Source organism: Uranotaenia lowii, unplaced genomic scaffold (assembly GCF_029784155.1).
Source record: "Uranotaenia lowii strain MFRU-FL unplaced genomic scaffold, ASM2978415v1 HiC_scaffold_171, whole genome shotgun sequence".
NCBI lineage: Eukaryota > Metazoa > Arthropoda > Insecta > Diptera > Culicidae > Uranotaenia > Uranotaenia lowii.
In genome coordinates this window covers 56267-63645 of record NW_026597755.1, presented here as the reverse complement: position 1 = coordinate 63645, position 7379 = coordinate 56267, and the positions used below count along the sequence as shown (strand labels likewise).

Below are 7379 nucleotides of genomic sequence, written 5' to 3'. Positions count from 1 at the left end.
GGTTCATTTAAAGAGGATTGAATCTGATGACCAAAAACTTGGTATCCTTGCGAACGATGGCGTATTTTGAAGCCGGTACAGTAACTGTAATGTTAATATTGTTTCAAACTACCAATGAATATTCGTCTCAACTTTTTAGGAAAAATACAGCTGGTTAGAGCAAACAGTAGGTGTTGGGTCACTGAGTTTTTAATATTGCATCGGAAGTTCCGGAACGTCATTTCAAGGGTAAAGTTAGCAGCTCGTTTCCCTATGAAGAGAAAAGTCTCAATGAACTCTTTGAGAAACGGAACGCTGGAATTAGTGTTTTTTGTTATGCAAATCCATATTATTGCGGCATCTTCAAAAGATGGTTTTATTTTTATTTAAATTTTATTAGTTTATTTTTTTTTTAATGTGAGCATGATTCAAATTGTGATTTAAAAATTTATGGAAGATGCATTATTTAATAAAAGTATTGTCGCAGTATTTAGAATAAATCTCGGTATTTTTACAATTAAAAGAAGAAATTGAAAACAATAAACAGAAAATGGGTAATTAAATTAATATGCCTTAAAAATAGTCATAAATTGCCAAGATTAATAAAGAACATTTGTTACACATTTGTTATTTATGTGTCTCCACAAATAACTTTCTATGTTTCTTTGCTATGTGCGGGACACATAATTTTCAATTGCGGGACAAATTGCAAAAATCTATATTGGTTGACATATAGCCCTAATGGGTCGATTTTTATGAGTGTAGAGGTTTTCATAATAATCAGAACAATTCAGGACATAGGCACCAGTTTTTAAAAATCAGGACAACTTGAGAGTTTAAAAAAAAATTAGGACGGTCTCTCGAAAATCAGGACAAATCCTGATAAATCAGGTTACCTGGAACCTCAAAGCACAAGACAAACAACAACAACAACTGAACAATTCACTCTAGGCGGATACAACCCAAAACAAAGTTGTAATGCCGCAAAATCGGATGAAACTGGCTCCCGACGAAAATAAGTTTGGAGGGGTTTTCCCAAACTTGAGAATCGAGCTCTTTCTCACACCCCAAAATCGAGAAAGCCATTCTGACGAAAAAACGATATATATTTTATGTTCATAGCATTTTAAATGGGCATATAATTCATAAGAAAGATAAAGACGTTTTTTGAAGTTTTTTTTTATTCTTATTAAAATTAGTTTTAATTTTTATGTGTTTTATTGGAGCCTTATTTATTATTCCCATGGTGAATTTCTTTAAGCTCTGAAATGAGAATGGAAAACATAGGAAAAAAATAGAATGTAAGATCAATATAATAATTTCTTTAAGTACCTATAAAAGTTGGTCAAACTGTCAATGAAATTAAGAATAAAAGATATTTTTGTATTTTGTATTTTGAAATTAAGGATAAAAGATATTGAATACAATTAATTATCGATTCCACTGCATTTTTTAATTTACTTACAAATTCTTAACGTAAGTTTTATACACTCACCTTTTTATATTTCTGAGGTATCCCCTTTGATTTGTTGGTCCGTTTTTCCGATTTTCATTCCTAAATTTTAACAATTGATGGTGCTGCAAATAGAAAAATATTGTTTTGAATAACACTCATTACTAATATAATGCCTGTACTCATTGTTTTATACCTTACTGACGATTTTTCACTACTTTTTCTTTGGAAAAATAGTTTACAACAAAAACAAACAGCACGGCGACAAGAAACGAAATAAATTCCGAACGATAAATTTTTGGGGCAGTCAGTTCAAGCTGTGAACTTTTATTTTGGGGTGTTGACAGCAGCCCAAAATTGAGAACGGCAGCTTAACTTTGTTTTGATGCCCGGGCATTCTTAATTTTGGGTTGTTTTAATTCTGAGTGTTGTAATGCACGTCAGAGGTGCCAGGTGTCCTGATTTTTCAAGACTTGTCCTGACTTTCGAGAGGTTGTCATGATTTTTCTTAAACTTTAGAATTGTCCTGACTTTTGACAATTTGTTTTCAAAATGTACTCAATTGTCCTGGATGTCAAAAAAATTTCAAATCACAATCGAACTTGTAATTGAACTATGAAAACTACGAACAAATCTGTTATGTCCTGATTTATGACAAAACCACCTGGCACCCCTTATGTACGTACAAGTTTAACTGTGTCCAGGGGTGTAATGTGTCCTGATTTTTCAGGATTTGTCCTAATTTTCGAGAAGCCGTCCTGATTTTTGAAAAATGCTTGAATTGCCATAATTTTTGAAAAATGGCCCATAAATGTCCTGATTTAAAAAAAAATCCAAATTATAACTAAATATATTGTTCAATGATGAGTACATCAAAAAAATCTTAAATAAATTAGTTTAATCAGTTTAACCAATGATAATCTTTGATTCAAATGATATTTGAATGATGTTTTTCGATATTAACTACGGGCCAGCCAAGGTTATTATTGCGTTGTATAAATCGAGGTGAGCTGATTCGATAGGTACCTATAAAGGTATTTCTAAGACCCATAATTAATTATCTCCCAAATCAACTGATAACTATACCTATCTGAAAGAAAGGCAAAAAGGTTCCCAACCATATAAAAAACAAATTTTGAAATATTCAATAATTCCATTTCATCTGAATGTCCGCATTTGACCTCTGCATATCAATAATATGATATAAATATCAACCGTGAATAATTTTTCTTCAAGCATTTGACGGTACATTATCACATATTTTAAATTAATTTGTATGAAAGTTAATGGGTCATCATTTAATTATACAGCAAATTTCCTGTAACAAAATAAAGCATGACGTTTGCTGTAGTTTTACAAGTCAAAAAAAATACGTGTCGTTAAATTACGTGTCCACCTTGAATATTCAATTGCACATTATAGAAAATTGTAGTGCGACTGGCATCCCTGTTAGACATCACAAGAGAAACGTCAAAATGACCGCGCGGCATTTGTTTTGATTTGTGCCGGATCAAAACTAGTTGGTGCTCTACTGGCGAAAAAATCTGGTGAACGACGTCGTGGCGTGTACCGTTTTTACGTGACGATCAAAATCGGTTCCGTTCGTTTCGTGCTGACCTTGGAGCACAAGCAGCAAGTGGACCAGTCGGGTGAAATTTATTTTCATGTCCGAACTGAATGTGTTAAGGTTTTTATTTTGTATTTTTGTTCTCCAAAAAACTACCATTTCCATTCTATTTTGTGTATCCGTCCCATCCTTAGAAACAGCAACGGCCAAATCTGATACGGATAAGCATCGATAGGAACCACACTACCGACCAAGTGATGATGGGGAATATTTTGCCAGTATTAAAGATCTGCAGGTATCGGCGCTGCTCCGGTTGGAAACTATATAACGTTGTCTATGCTCGGTCCCGTCCTGCAAATGGGGTACCGAATGCCAGGAGTAGTTGGAGCTGTACTAAATTGACATCCGGGAGCCGTATCTTTAAGGTGAGTTAGTTTTTTTTTAATAATAGCTGCTCAATTGGGTGAGATATCAGATTTTGCCCTAAAACTGTATTATTGTGCATGGTTTTCATGTATTTTCTGTGTTTAAAAGTGAGATAGAATTTGAAACAAAATAAGCTAAAAAGCGTTCTATTTTGTTTTGTTTTAAGACACAGACGAATGTCTAATGCGTTTTTTTATAATTTATTTTCAGCATTTAAAATCAACGAACCTATGCACTCCAAATCAAGATGAAGCCGTTTCCCGATTGTCGCTTGGCAGGAAGACGAATAATAATAAGAAAATCAGCTTTGCAGGCAACATAAATACCCATGGCAAGTTCTTACCAGTGCCGGAAGTGTAAAGTGAAAATTAAAAGTTTATTTACGTACGAAAATCTTAAGTCATGTTTTTTTAAAGGTTAACTGATAAGATTCCAACGAAATTGGAAAGTAATTGAATAAAGTAAACAAAATTTTAATAACACTTCATGTTGAACATTTTTTATTATTTTCGAAAACAGCAAATTCAACCCAAGCGAATAAAAATATGAACCAAAATTTACTGCCCGGTACTTTTAAAGGAGCTTTTGATTGATCTGGTTACTGAAAAATAAAGGACCAAGAATTTTTGTTCGACCTGTAAAATTATGGTAAATGTCCTGCTCCTTTTTGTTACAGGAGATTTGCTGTAATTTTACAGGAAATAATTTAAGCTGTGTATAATGGTTTTTCCGAAATACGCTTTACAGATATTTCTCAACCCCTTTAAAAAACATCTTATTTATTTTATAAAACTCTTGAGATTTCAAAATGTTACTTGGGAGTATCAATGATTCTAACATAGAGTCCAATGATCGGTAAAGTATGTTTTCAAATTTGAATATATGATCAATTTTGAAATTTTCAGTTTAGAAAATGGTTTGTCGGCCTGGTCTGCATGTATATAGATAATAAAAAAAAACATACCGATCAAAATCAATTAAAACATGAATATAATATTAAAGATTACAATATAAAATAAAGGTTCCCAACCATGTGTTTCAAATAATTCAACTTTGCTCTGGATAACCTATCGAGTCAAGACAGCAAGAAAATAGTATCTATGATTCTAACATAGAGTCCAATGATCGGTAAAATATATTTTCAAATTTGTATATATGAGGCCTTCAGGATCATAGGGGTGCAAGTGCCAAAATCATCAATTTTGAGTTAAGTATAACCACCGGTTTTTTATGTTTCAATGTACATCTGGTGCAAAACTTAGATTTTTTATAATTTTTTTTGAACACTTTTTTGATTGAATTAAAACTGCTTGAATTCGAAAAATATATGAAAAATTGAGCACCTGTTCAACTTTGAAGCGCGTTTTCTCGAATCTATCATTTAGACACTTGTACCCTCTGATCCCAAGCGCCTTAAATAAAAATAATATTTTAAATTTTTAATTTGGTAAATGGTATGTTGGACTGGTCTCAACGCATAAGTATATCAATCATAAAAAAAACCATACCGATCAAAATCAATTAAGAAGACGAATATAAAATTAAAGGTTACATTATAAAAAAAATATCTCAATGGCAACTTTTTTAACCTTATTATATTTTTTTCATGAGAACTACCATTATGATTGCAGTTTTTAAAAAAATTCATTCAAAAGCAAAAATATTGAATAATTAATTAAGTAACCATTAATATGGTAAATGAAAATGAGCGTGTGAAGAAATTGATATGGTGTGCTTCGTTCTCCCACACGCGCCCCTTCGTCGTTTTGTCCTTCACAGAGCAACCTGAATATGATGTTGGGAGAATCTCGAAGTAACAATCACTTTCGTACCATGCAGTGTGGGCATGACGTACTCATCAACGACTTCTTAAATTTCGGGGTTGTACCCCTTGGTGAAAACCATTTTTAATTTATAATTCGGAGCTTCGGTTCCGAAATTTTTGAAATGGTTCGGTGTCAACTGAACCAATGAAATGGAAAAAATTCAATCATTGCCCGGGAAAATATGAACTGGCGTCTTCCTCCCATATGGTTTCTGTCACCATGACATCAAACCTGAGAGGGAGTGAAGCCTGTCTGTTCCCCCTTTCACACATCGACAGGTCCATACTTTTCGATAGCAAGCGCGTATCTATGACGTCACATATAATTTGACGTCATATATACGATAATCTTGATTTTAGTGATTGCTTGTTGTGGCCAGCCAGCTAAATTGACACGTTTTTTGGTGTGATGATTTGATGATAATTACTATGAAAATTTATTTTTCAAACTATTTTGTTTTTTTTTCTTTCTTTTATACATTTAAGAGGGAAAAAAATCAAATTTTTTAAGACAAAAATCATTTTTATTGTACTTCCCAGTTTCGCAAAAACGTAGTGACAAAGTTTATAAAAAAACACACCAATACATACAAATACACTGACATCGTCTGAACTCGTCGAGCTGATTCGATAGGTACCTATAAAGGTATATCTAAGACCCATAATTAATGATCTCCCAAATCGACCGATAACTATACCTTTCTGAAAGAAAGGCAAAAATACCATACTTTGGGCAGCCAAAAGCTCCCACATTTCGAGAACCGTGTACTGATTTGCCCCCAGCCAAGCATTTATTCTCGACTGCATGGAAACATTCAATGTTTCTACACTTTGGGCAACTGTTTCGAGAATTCCCGAAGACTGTTCCCACGATTCGAGAACCCTGCACTGTGTCTGAGGCACCTCCAGCCAGGATTTATTGCTCGACTGCATGGTATTAAAAATAGCCATACTTTGGGCAGCTATTCCAAAATTCCCAGTTTCCTAGGTTTCGGCAATAGATCCCACAATTCAAGGACCCGTGCTGTGTCTGAGGCATTTCCGGCACCATTAGCCAGAACACAAAATTTCATCAAACATTAAAATTTTCTCAGAAAGGAAACTGAATACTTCTTCGAAAGAAATAAAACAAACTCACCATTCGTCAAGCCCTCTCCAATACCTTAATCCTCCGATGCTCCCTGACGAATCTCCAAGTGTTGAAAACCATTTGAAAACAGATTTTCCTCGTCGCCAAATTTGTAGTATCTTCAACCTCCAGCTTCGGCGATCTGACTAATAATAATCCTAAGTTGACAGAAGATAAACTGTATCGAAATACATGTGTACTTGGATACTACAACGGTGAGCTCTAAATCGAACATTCCGTTCAGATCCAAGTTGACCATACACATTTTGGATGGCAATTTTCTTCTACAGGACGCAGCCTTGATCGGAATTTTGAAATAATTGGCAAATCTGACGCTCTTGGAAGAAGCATACATTGTCAGGACGCAGCAAATTCTTATACAATTGAGGGAGAGCTACATAATTGATTTGTATCAATTCTTTTGGCAACGGTGAGCTCTAAATCGAACATTCCGTTCAGATCCAAGTTGACCATACACATTTTGGATGGCAATTTTCTTCTACAGGACGCATCCTTGATCGGAATTTTGAAATAATTGACAAATCTGACGCTCTTGGAAGAAGCATACATTGTCAGGACGCAGCAAATTCTTATACAATTGAAGGAGAGCTACATACCCAGACAACCAGAAGTCGTATTTTCTTTTACAGATTACATCGTATAGAATGTTATTTATACTCATTTTCGTATATCTGCACCTGCACATACACATTTTGGATGGCAATTTTCTTCTACAGGACGCAGCCACAATAAGAATTTTGAAATAATTGACAAATCTGACGGTTTTGGAAGAAGCAGACATTGTCAGGACGCAGCCATTTCTTATACAATTAAAGGAGAGCTACAGAATTGATTTGTATCAATTCTTTTGGCAACGGTGAGCTCTAAATCGAACATTCCGTTCAGATCCAAGTTGACCAAACACATTTTGGATGGCAATTTTCTTCTACATGACGCAGCCACGATCGGAATTTTGAAATAATTGGCAAATCTGACGCTC

General features: G+C 34.2%; 1 long non-coding RNA gene across 1 annotated transcript; it reads left to right on the top strand.

Annotated features, from left to right (window-relative positions):
- The first annotated feature begins 2894 nt into the window (after nucleotides 1-2894).
- On the top strand, nucleotides 2895-3952 carry LOC129759504 (uncharacterized). Its single transcript, XR_008740182.1, has 3 exons — nucleotides 2895-3119; nucleotides 3194-3424; nucleotides 3636-3952. It is a non-coding gene; the product is annotated as an uncharacterized LOC129759504 (long non-coding RNA).
- The last annotated feature ends 3427 nt before the right edge of the window (nucleotides 3953-7379 follow it).